Source organism: Pan troglodytes, chromosome 16, assembly GCF_028858775.2.
Source record: "Pan troglodytes isolate AG18354 chromosome 16, NHGRI_mPanTro3-v2.0_pri, whole genome shotgun sequence".
Classification (NCBI taxonomy): Eukaryota; Metazoa; Chordata; class Mammalia; order Primates; family Hominidae; genus Pan; species Pan troglodytes.
The window spans coordinates 89,895,803-89,907,210 of NC_072414.2; the positions used below are offsets into that span (position 1 = coordinate 89,895,803).

Below are 11,408 nucleotides of genomic sequence, written 5' to 3' on the forward strand. Positions count from 1 at the left end.
CATCCCATATTACTGACTCTGAAGTTCTGAGGCTCACTGTCACCCATCCATTTCATGATGGTGGCAGCTTTGGGTCATTCATTTCGACAGTTGTATCATATCCCACTAAGTAAATATACCCAGCTTTTATTCATCTATTTTCCGATGGTTGGACATCTACATTATTCTCATTCTGGCTACTACCAAGGCAGCTAAAGACATTCTGTTGTATATGCTTTTTTAGTACTCAGGGGCAGGAATTTCTCCTGGGTATATAATCAGTGGGTTCACAGGACTTACTTACATTCAAGTTTATAAGATAGGCTCTTTGAAGTGCTTGTATCAGCTTACATTCATGCCAGCAGTGTATGTTCTTTCTGTTTTTATATTTCTGAGTACTTGATCTTATCAAATGTCTTAATTTTTATAAATTGAAGAGTATTTAAAAAGTATCATATGATGTCTTAATTTTCATTTTCTTGAAAATTAGCATTTTCAATTAAAGGCAGCCAAGAAATTTCTAAGAAATGTAGTCAAGAAAATAAACTCAACCCATACTATTGAGTTTTTCCTCTTTTTTACTATTTATGTTTCCACCTATGAGAAATGTCTATTTGTATCTTTTTTCCTCTTCCATTAGGTTGTTTTTCTGAATTTATACTGGTTCTTTATATACGCTGGATACTAATCCTTTTCCAGCTGTACATGTTACATCTACATGTTTTAGATTTGTCTCTTCCTATTTTATAGTGTCTTCCAAAGAACATTTTTTCTTTTTTTTTTTTGAGATGGAGTCTCACTCTGTCACCCAGTGTGGAGTGCAGTGGTGCGATCTCAGTTCACTGCAAACTCCACCTCCCAGGTTCAAGTGATTCTCCTGTCTCAGCCTCCCGAGTAGCTGGGATTACAGGCACCTGCCACCACACCTGGCTAATTTTTGTATTTTTAGTAGAGACAGGGTTTCACCATGTTGGTCAGGCTAGTCTCAAACTCCTGACCTCAAATGATCCACCTGCCTCAGCCTCCCAAAGTGCTGGGATTACAGGTGTGAGCCACGTACCCAGCCTAAAGAATATCTTAATAATTAAAAAAGTAATCCATATTCAAGGTGAAGAACTCTCAATATCATAAAAATGTCAAGTCTACCAAAAGCAGTCTATAGCTTCAGTCAACTTCCAGTCAAAATCCCAACTGGTTTTTAAGGTAAGTTACCTTGTAATTCACCTTCCTGTTTGAGTCAATAATTATTTTGTGCAAAAACGAACATGGAATGGAATAAGCAGTCTTTCCTACACCTGGAATAGTGGAGCAGGCCTGAGTCACATGGAAGCAGGTTTGAGTCTGAGTCCTATGTTCACCAGCTCTGCACTTGAGCAGAGTACTTCTCAAAGTGTCTATTTTCCTGTTTTTATTGAAGAATAACTAATGATAGCATTGCTAAGTGACATAACATATATAAACTCTTCTAGAGTCATGGTACATAGTAGGTGCTCAGTAACGTGCAGACTGCCTTCTTCCCCATGCTTCCCTTTGTCTCACCATCCTCCCTTGAAGCATAGGGCTATATGGGCTTCCTGAGCCCAGCAGCCCAGCCCCTGTTAGAAAAGAGAGGCTCCCAGAGACCCTGCCCTTGGCTGGACACCCTGAAGTTCTCATGGGGGACTGAGCTGCAGATGCCTCCAGGGACTGGGTACCTGGGCATGGAGGAGGCAAATAGATAGTCAGGGCCCACAGGCCCAGGTCATCCTACCCCCATCCACAGCCATGGAGACTGATTTAATAGTAATATTAAAAATAATGAATAATAATAAATAATGCTATTTATTGTAAAACCACTTAGCAAAGTAGAAGTAGCCCCTAAGATTAGTGTCACTTTCATTATTGTTATTTTTACATGTCAGTTGCTTTACATGGATTATCTCATTTAATTCTCGTAACGACCCTATGAGATTAGTCTTACAATTTTTTTTTCTTGGCCTTTGACAGCCCAAGATGCAGAGGCTCAGATGGGACAAACAGGTTCCTTGTGCAGGGTCATGTGGGTACCAAGTGTTGGAGGCAGGATGAGAAGCAAGCAATCCACTTCCACCGAGGCCCCACCTCCCACTGTTGTTAGCTCAGTGCCAATAGCTGCCTTTTACTCCACGTCATGGACGGTCTAGCCCATGGTATGCTGCTAACTGGCCTCTCCATCTTGACCAAACCTCCACAAGGCCTCATGTTTGCAGGGTCCTGTAGACACAAAGTCTGCGCCTCCTATTCAGACCTGAGCCTTTCCCTGCAGTGTGGACACTCCACAGAGCACCTGGTAGGAACAGGCCCCTTTCCCTTTTCCTAGGCAGAGTGCCCTATGACTCTTCTGCCCACAAGCCCAGTCCTGTAGTCCCACAGTTTTCACGACCCCATCCAAGGCTCACAGAACCCATCCACAGCTGAACCTAAGCAGAGTAGACTTTTGCCAGGTGTGCACCTGGCCAATACACTGCCTATCTTGTGGCATGGTATTGTGGGTCAGCAAGGGGCATGTAACCCACAGACTGGAGAGAATAATGACTAACCAAAACAGGTGTATATAAAGAATTCAGTGCAACATTTTACAGTAAACCTTCAATGTTTGGCTTCACTGTAAATGCCATTGTTGCTTCTAGACATCTGCACCTATATTTGCTCTGTGTATTAACTCACAATGACTTCTGATGAGACTTTAATTGCTTACAGTCATGCAAAGGCAGAGTGTACTAGTGCACCTTGCCATGGGCCTCAGCTCTGTCATTCACTGCCACCTTCAGACAGTCATTCCCCTTCCTGGCTTTTCTATCTGTAAAAATGAATAATCAGTGATCACCAAGGGCCCTTCCTTGTAAAACATATCTCCTTCCATTAGCTTTCCAATTATGCATCCAGTTCAACCAATTAACAAATATTGATTGAATGATGTTCCACGACCTGCCAAAAGTGAAAATGCTTTTCATCTCTATCTAGAACATGATTTAAATCTGTTTTTGTATCATGTAGAATGGAAAATACGAAGCACTAAGATCAAAGTTAACAGCCATAAGGCCTTGATTGTCTCTTCCTTTCCCCTGGAATGTGATACCAGGCAATTACTGGCCCTTTCCTGAGCAGATAAAACTTACACTTCCGGGCATCTCACTTGCACTCACATAGGCACCTTGCATGGCCCGGGGAGGGGCTTCAGTAGTATATGCACATGGTCATATGTTTTTGTCCTATTTTCAAAAGTAAGACATTTTAGCTGCAATCAGTGAAGGCTGTGTCTCTTCCCACTGATGACACCCCCCCTCCAATCAGGCCTTCCATCATGTTAAGTGGAAGGGGAGTGAGACTCCCCATGAGAACTTTTGGGGTCTAGCTAAGGACAAATTGAGTTGGGGGCACATTGACTTGACTTGAGTAGAATATGTGCATGTGGTTCACAGTAACTTCCTTGGAGAGCTGAGTTATTGCTGTCCTGGTGTAGGAATGACGTCCAGGGATACTTCTACTACCCTCCAAGCAGACTCACTGAGAGGCATGACACCAAGATAGATCATGTCCTGATATGGTCATGTGCTACTACTGTCCACACCACCAGTAGCATGTGATTAGAGAAGGAAAAAAAAATAGATACAGAAGTTGGTCTGAAATATCCTTCCAAATCTCACAACTCATATATGACATATGAAAGAAAATTGATGGAGGAAATTTAAAATTTGGCAACAATTCTAAATATTTACCTGACATGAAAGTGCTTTTTATCTGTATAGCAGGTTGAGAAGCTAAAAGAAACATCTCAAACTATGAATAACACCAAAAACTGTTTAATTAACCACAACAGAGTAAAGACTCCATTAGCTTGAGTCTCTCTATAAAAAGCAATATCAAAAACACTGCTATCAAAGACGATGCAGCCAAAAGATCAAAAAAAAATGACAGAGTATTCCAGGCAGATAATTAATTTAAAATATTATTTTGTGATGTTCGTAGTTTTGTCAACTTAAAAATTGTGTAGCTTGTGATTTATCTTTTCTACATATCCTCTTTCATACCTAATTTTATTAATTCACAAATTGCATTACTATTCTGAAAGAGGATCCTCCAACTGCAGAAGATCAAAGCTCCCCACCACCAGGACCTGCCCCCTAACTGCACCTGAACTTGAGAATCTTCAGTTTTTCTGAGTGGCCTGGGGTCTCAGAGTGGACGTCATTCACAGGGCAGTCAAGGGGATGGCAGAGGGATGGCCACCAGGCAGCCAATCCTAGGAGACATGGGCAAGCCAAGCATGGCAGCGGGCCTGATCCGACCCACTTCTATTGTCTTCATGAAACTAGATGCTGGGGAGACACCTGATCACTGCTCTCTTGCCTCATTTGGGGCAAATAAGCACGACACCCCACACGCACACACACACACACACGCGCGCGCACGCACACACACACACACACACACACACACACACACACACGGCAAGCCAGCAGGGCCCATCCAAAGGCCTCAGGCAGGAGCTCTGCAGGCACTCTTTCTGTCCTCCTCTTCTGGAGCCTTACAGCCCACCTTTGACAAGAGATTCAGACACCTTGAATTCCTGTGCTTACCAACGGCCAGGCCAAGGAGAGTCCAGGAATGCCACCTGCTTCCCATGAGAAAGGAATTTCTCACATGACACAGGGAAAGAGTATGCCCCCCAACTCCCGGAATTGGGAAGATCACATGAGACAGGAGGGATGGGAGCAGTGTTTCTAGAATGCTGTGTGTAGGTGCTTATAGAGTCCACATGAAAGATAGAAACAAAGTCCAGACCCTGCACTTGATCTTCGTTTAACCAGTACAATTCATCTTTTCATCTGAGCAAGCTCCAGTTCTGCCAAGTAGTCACCACTCTATATCCCTGACCCTGGGCCACTGTAGAGTATTCATGTTACCGGCCAGGACTCAAACTATTTAAACTTGCAAATAGGCTACTTGAGTCTGCAAGGACTAGGGGTGCTGCAGCCAGAGAGGACACGAACACGTTACCTCCACTACACTCTCAGACTCTCAGACCATTTGCTTTGGTTCTCAGGAGCTTCTGCCCAGCCCGACTCCCCCTTTTGGCCCTATGGAAGTTGAACTTGAGGCTCCAGAGGCAGGCTACACAAGGAGCTCCTTGCTGGCATGCCTCCAAACGGTATCCACCAGCGCCTGCTCCAATTCACGCCAAGGTGACATGCACACATTTGAGCTGGTGAGGTACTTAAGAGGCAGGACTTCTGGTTCATTAAGCAGCACCCTCCAGGACTACATACCTGACAGGAAGGATAAACAACTCAGTAAAGACTGTCCGTCATCTCCAGCTTGCCAGGGAAACAACTATCAAGAGCTTCCTTTTGATGAAATATCAATTTCTGTGCATCACTATGCAGCAGTGACTTCCTCCGCCCACCCTCACCCCCCGGCATCCATCAATCTTCCTTACAAAAATGATTACAGATAAATGGACAGTGAAAATCACAACTGCCCCGGGCATCTCTAACTCCCTGTTGCAGTTTTCACGTGCAGCATGCAGTGTGAGTTTTGCCCTCAGAGGGGCTCTGTCTGCAGGCTGCTCTTGCCTTTCCCAGTGGGAAAGGAGTGGAGCCTGCCTCTGTTATTCGCTAAATCTTTCCAACATGCAACATAGCCTCACCTTAGAGAATGCTGGACAACTCAATGTCAAAAATAGCCTGTTTCATTGCCAATATGCAAGGCCAACCCTAGGCACCAAGAATGAAGATTAATGCCAAATCTCAATTCCTGGTTCCTCACATCCTCCTTGATTTTTAAAAAAGTGAGAAAAAAAAATCTGAGGTGGACAAGAAGTTTATTTGGCCTCCTGCTGAAAAGATATTAGTTTAATACACATTTTATTAAACTTTATTTTCTTACATGCATTCTGCACCTAGCATGTACGAGGCCATATACTGAGCATTTTGCACACGTTACCTTTTTTAATCCTTGCAATAACCCTTGAATTAAGTAGTGAGCTAAAAAGAAAAAGGCAGAATGGGCCGGAAATCCAACTTTCTTTGATTCTGATTCTGTGCTGTGTCTTGGTGCATAATTTTAAGAATCGTGGGTATCTCCTTTCAAGAGCCTTCCCTACTTCCACCACTTCGGAAGTACATCCTGGAAGGGACCAGGTAGAGGTAGAGGCAGAGCCAGCGGCCAGCTGCTGGGAGGAGAAGTAGAGAGGGCTACTTAATACTCCCCCCTTCACCTCTCGGCAGAGATGATAAAAAGGAAAATTAAAAGGATAAAGGCTTAGATAGTCCCAGGCTAAGACAAGAGAAGAAAACCCAAAGTATATTAATATTAACCAAAAGGTATAAAAATATATCCCTGGCCGGGCGCGGTGGCTCACACCTGTAATCCCAGCACTTTGGCAGGCTGAGGTGGGCGGATCACCTGAGGTCAGGAGTTCAAGACCAGCCTGATCAACATGCAGAAACCCCATCTCTACTAAAAATAAAAATTAGTTGGGCTTGGCAGCACATGCCTATAATCCCAGCTACTCGAGAGGCCGAGACAGGAGAATCACTTGAACCTGGGAAGCAGACATTGCAGTGAGCCGAGATCACGCCATTGCACTCCAGCCTGGGCAACAAGAGCGAAACTCCATCTCAAAAAAAAAAAAAAAAAAAAAAAAAAAAAATATATATATATATATATATATATATACACACACACACACCCACCCATGTATACATATATATGTATACATATATGTACGTGTGTGTATATATATATATCCCTAAATCTGGGATGCTTGGCTCAAATCTGCCCTACAAAATTGACCCAAGTTCCCAAGTTGACATTGTATCTCTTGAGAAAGGGGTCTATTCAGTGTTTAGAACTGTAATATATACACACAAAAAGTACAGAAGATAATGTAATACACACCATGCATTCCCCCTCCAAAAATGAGTAAGTATTGTTTCCACCTCTAAAAATCACAGGTTTACTAACTTCTTCTAAGAATCTAGACAAAGAGGCCTTCTAAGAAATGTTTTCGATGGTGCCACCTGGTGGATTCATCCTAAAAGTGCTATCTGCTCTTGCTCACAATTAAACTGACTTAAGAGGACAAATTCTCATACATAATGAGATATTTGACCCACTAATTTTTCCCCCCAGCTTTCCTTTATTTTCTCTCTAGGCATCCTCAGCCTCCCTTCCATTCCACTAAAATCAACTGATCCTTGGAGTTCCCATTTCATTTCATAGCCTTTCTGCTGCATTAGAGCAATTTTACAGCAAGATTTACAACAATGTCAGGAATAAAGAAAACGGTTGTAAAATAGCCATGGACAACATTATAAACTGGCAATAAAATCGACCATACTGCACAGCTGGTATTTATGTAAGCCACCTGTTCCATTTTTAGCTACTCCTGATCCCTGCTTTTATCCCATTCACTGTGCTTTCAAAGACCTTTTACTTGCCTCCGTCTCCTCTAAAGGTCTTCAGAACGGATAAGTTCCAGAATTTGCTGAGCCCTCATATTGGGGTACCCTTGCTCATCTATGAGCCCAAAGGCCCAACATGGCTGAACTTTGCTTCCCAGTCTTTGAACTCTGCCAAAACCTGGATATTGAACAGAAGAAAAGTTTCAGCAAAACCCTCATGCAACTGCAAGATACATTTAAATATAAATACATATACTGATCTAAAAAAATTAAATAGTCAAGGAACTATGTACTGTTCACCCACTATGGGGAAAATACTAGAGCCATAATTTGTAGGACTGGTTCCCATTGAATGAGCAGCATCTAAGTATGAGCTTAAAATTTTACACATTATCTCTAATTCGTGCAGCAACTCTTCAAGGTTGCTTGAATCAATTACTCACTACCTCTGTGACTTCAGTAAATAATTCTATCAATCTCAGTTTAGAAGTTCACCTATCAGGGCCAGGCGCGGTGGCTCACGCCTGTAATCTTAGCAGTTTGAGAGGCTGAAGTGGGCAGATCACTTGAGGTCAGGAGTTTGAAACCAGCCTGGTCAACATGGTGAAACTCCATCTCTACTAAAAATAAAAAAATAAAAAAAAAAATCAGCCAGGCGTGGTGGTGCATGCCTGTAGTCCCAGCTAGTCAGGAAGCTGAGGCAGGAGAATTGCTTGAACCCAGGAGGTGGAGGTTGCAGTGAGCCGAGATAGCACCACTGCACTACAGCCTGGGCAGCTCGATTGAAGAAGAGGAAGAGGAGGAAGAAGGAGAGGAAGAGGAAGAGGAGGAAGAAGAAGGAGAGGGAGAGGAAAAGGGAGGAGGAGGAAGAGGGGAAGGGGAGGGGAAGGGAAGGGGAGGAAGAGGAGGAGGAAGAGGAGGAGGAAGAGGAGGAGGAAGAGGAGGAGGAAGAGGAGGAGGAAGAGGAGGAGGAAGAGGAGGAGGAGGAAGGCGGCGGCGGCAGCCTATCAACTGTGTGGAATTGTAGTGAAAATTTAGAGTAGCTGTTTTAACAGGTAAGATTCACCAAATGTTTATTCTGTACTAAGCATCCTTATAGGAACTCTCCACATATTAACTCATTTTATATAGTCACAACCAACCTATGAGATGAGTACTATTAATATGCCCAGTTCATAAAAGAAAGCTGATACACAGACAAGTAACTTGCCAAAGGCCACAAACCGGTAAGTAGCAAAGCCAGGATGTGAACCCCCCCCCCAAAAATCATATTCCAGAGCACTCTGTTCTTTATACAGAGAGATATGACTATTATTTAGATCATTAATTTTTAAAAATCAAGGAGTAAAGTAAGCATAAATGATGGAAATAAAGACTCCTTGTTCTGTTCTCCACAGTAACAAGGAGAAAGTTGGCAAAGATTATTAAAATCAACTTTTCCAGAACTCTAGAAATTGACCTCTAAAAATTGACCAAAGACTTGTAGCAACTCAAGAAGCATGTATTTAAGAAAACCAGCCAATTCTCAATAAGAACAGTAAGCTTTGTGGCATTTTACCTTGATTCACTCTCATGCCTCACTTTCCTTTCCTGCAGTGGCCTTGAAAAATAACACCCCACATTCCTGGAGCGGTACTGGAGCCACCAGAGTGAGCAGAATGAAGCTGTTTTTAAAGCCTCATTCCCAAAGATTTGTCCTTTCGGAACTGTCTGGTCAGACCTGTCTGGTAATACTCTGGAAGACTCCACATGCAAGATTGTCTGTATTTGACCTGACTTGGAGATTTACTGGTTTCTGGTATTTACAGAAATCTGTCCTATCCTTACTCAACAACCAAGCTAACCAAATAGAGACTTCAGTTGCCACAAGTAACAGAGTACAGACTTTGTAGAATTAGTTCAAAAAAGATTATTAAATATACAAAACAGCTAAAAAATTGCAGCACCAACAATATACTCTGGGGAGGGAGATAATGATTTTAAGAGGTGTCACAATGTATTATTTTAAGTAGTCATCAACAGAAATTACAAGGCATGTAAAGAAACAAAGTATGGCTCTATAATAGGAAATTAAGCAACTAATAGAAACGGTTCCCTGAGGAAGTACAGACTTTAGTCTTACTAGAAAATACTTTAAATTGGTTATTTTAAATGTGCTCCAAGAGCTAACAGAATGTGTGTCTAAACAACTGCAGTAAATTATGAAAACAATGTCTCACCAAATGCAAATATTCACAAAGGGATCGAAATTACATATTTTTGAAAAATTTATAGAAATTCTGGAGTTAAAAAGTACAACTACTAAAATGAAAATTTCACTATAGGAGCTGAGCAGAAAATTTGAAGAAGCAGAAGAGAGTATAGCAAACTTGAAGATAGGTCAATTGATATTATCTAGTCTGAAGAACAAGAAGAAAGAAGAAAATGAACACAGCTTTGGAGGCCTTTGGGACATCAGCAACAAAGCAAGATGTGGATTAGAAGAACTTCAGAAAGAAGGGAGACAGAGAAAGGGATAGAAAGAATATTTGAAGAAATAACGAATCAAAACTTCCCAAACTTGATGGAAAACATCAATCTACATATCTAAGAAGCTCAACAAACTGCAAGTAGAGTAAACTCAAAGAGATACACAGCCAGACACATCATAAACTGTTGAGAGAATCTTGAAAGCACGAGAGAGAAACAAGTCAGGTTCAACGATCCTCAGTAAGCTGATTTCTCACCATAAACCACGGAGGCCAGAAGATACTGGATGACATATTCAAAGAGCTGACCAATGTCAACAAAGAATTCTATGTCCAGCAATATTATCCTTCAAAAATAAAGAAAAAATTGGGACGCGGGGGCCCAGAGCTTTCAGGCAGGCCCAGCCATTGAAACCCGAGACGCGGGGAGTAGCTGTCGCTGCGCTCAGGGAGGAACGAGGGCGGCCCTGGGCCTGGCCAGAGCAGCTCCCCTTACCTGTGACTCAACAGGCGGGCTCAGCCTCCATCCTCGGGCTAGGGAGGTGCCGCGCCCCGCCCCGGAGGCTGTCCCAGTGCCCCTGGCGTCCTCCACCCTCTCCCATTCCTCCCCAGGGGCTGCCCCCATTCCCCGCTCCCCGGCCCCTTCCCCTCCCCCAGGGTCACCACCCAACAGTCTTCCCAGCTACCAACCCCTGGCTCCCCAGAGAGTTTGCAAAGATTGTTGGCTCCACCTTCCCACCTGATTCGCCACCCCCAGGAGAATTTACTATTTCTCTTTCATTTGTCGGGAGAAGACACCGTTAACGCCCCCACCCCCCACTCACACACGCCCACCCTCGCCAGTGCCCCGGGCCTGAACGCGGCACATCTCAACCCCCTCCCACGCCCCTTCACACTTCTATTATTTCTGTTTCTTTGGACAAGAATCATTTGCATTAACCCTTTTTGAAAATGTTCAAGTTTCACTCCAGTAAGCTTACTAGAAGGAAGGAGGAGGTGAGGGAGGAGGAGGAGGAGAAAGAGAAAGAGGAGGAGGAGGAGGAGGAGGAGGAGGAGGAGGAGGAGGAGGAGGAGGAGGAGGAGGAGGAGGAGGCGGCGGCGGCGGCGGCGGCGGAGGCGGCGGCGGCTTTGGCGGCAGCGGCGGCTTTTGAGGAGGCTGTAGCAGCGGCGGTTTTAGCGACTTTGGCGGCGAAAATTTAGCCAGTTGAAAAATAGGCCAAAGCACACTGAACCTGCAGGACATCCCGTAATCTTTTCTGCCCATTTCAAAGTCTTTCCCTGTCCTCACCCAACTATTACAGGCCGCTTTTGCTGAAACCTGACAATGTCATTTAGTAAATGTTCAGCTAGTATTCATTTGAAATAGAAATAACCAACAGCAGGTAATTTTTTCTCCTGTATTTCTTCTTGGCCTGTTTCTGCGTGTTATCCAAGGGGAGGTGGAATACAGTGGTGGTTTTAAAATGCCAGCAGCCTAGGAACCCAAAGGCCTCAGCAGGCTGGCACCTCCCCACCCCCCTGCGGCTCTTAGGGG

General features: G+C 43.7%; 1 long non-coding RNA gene across 1 annotated transcript; it reads right to left on the bottom strand.

The window, feature by feature from the left end:
• Nucleotides 1-4,795: 4,795 nt before the first annotated feature.
• LOC134808483 (uncharacterized) lies at nt 4,796-10,620 on the bottom strand. The gene is made up of 4 exons (XR_010151534.1): nt 10,565-10,620; nt 7,432-7,584; nt 5,648-5,714; nt 4,796-5,267 (listed from the first exon to the last, which is right to left on the bottom strand). It is a non-coding gene; the product is annotated as an uncharacterized LOC134808483 (long non-coding RNA).
• Between the last annotated feature and the right edge of the window lie 788 nt (nt 10,621-11,408).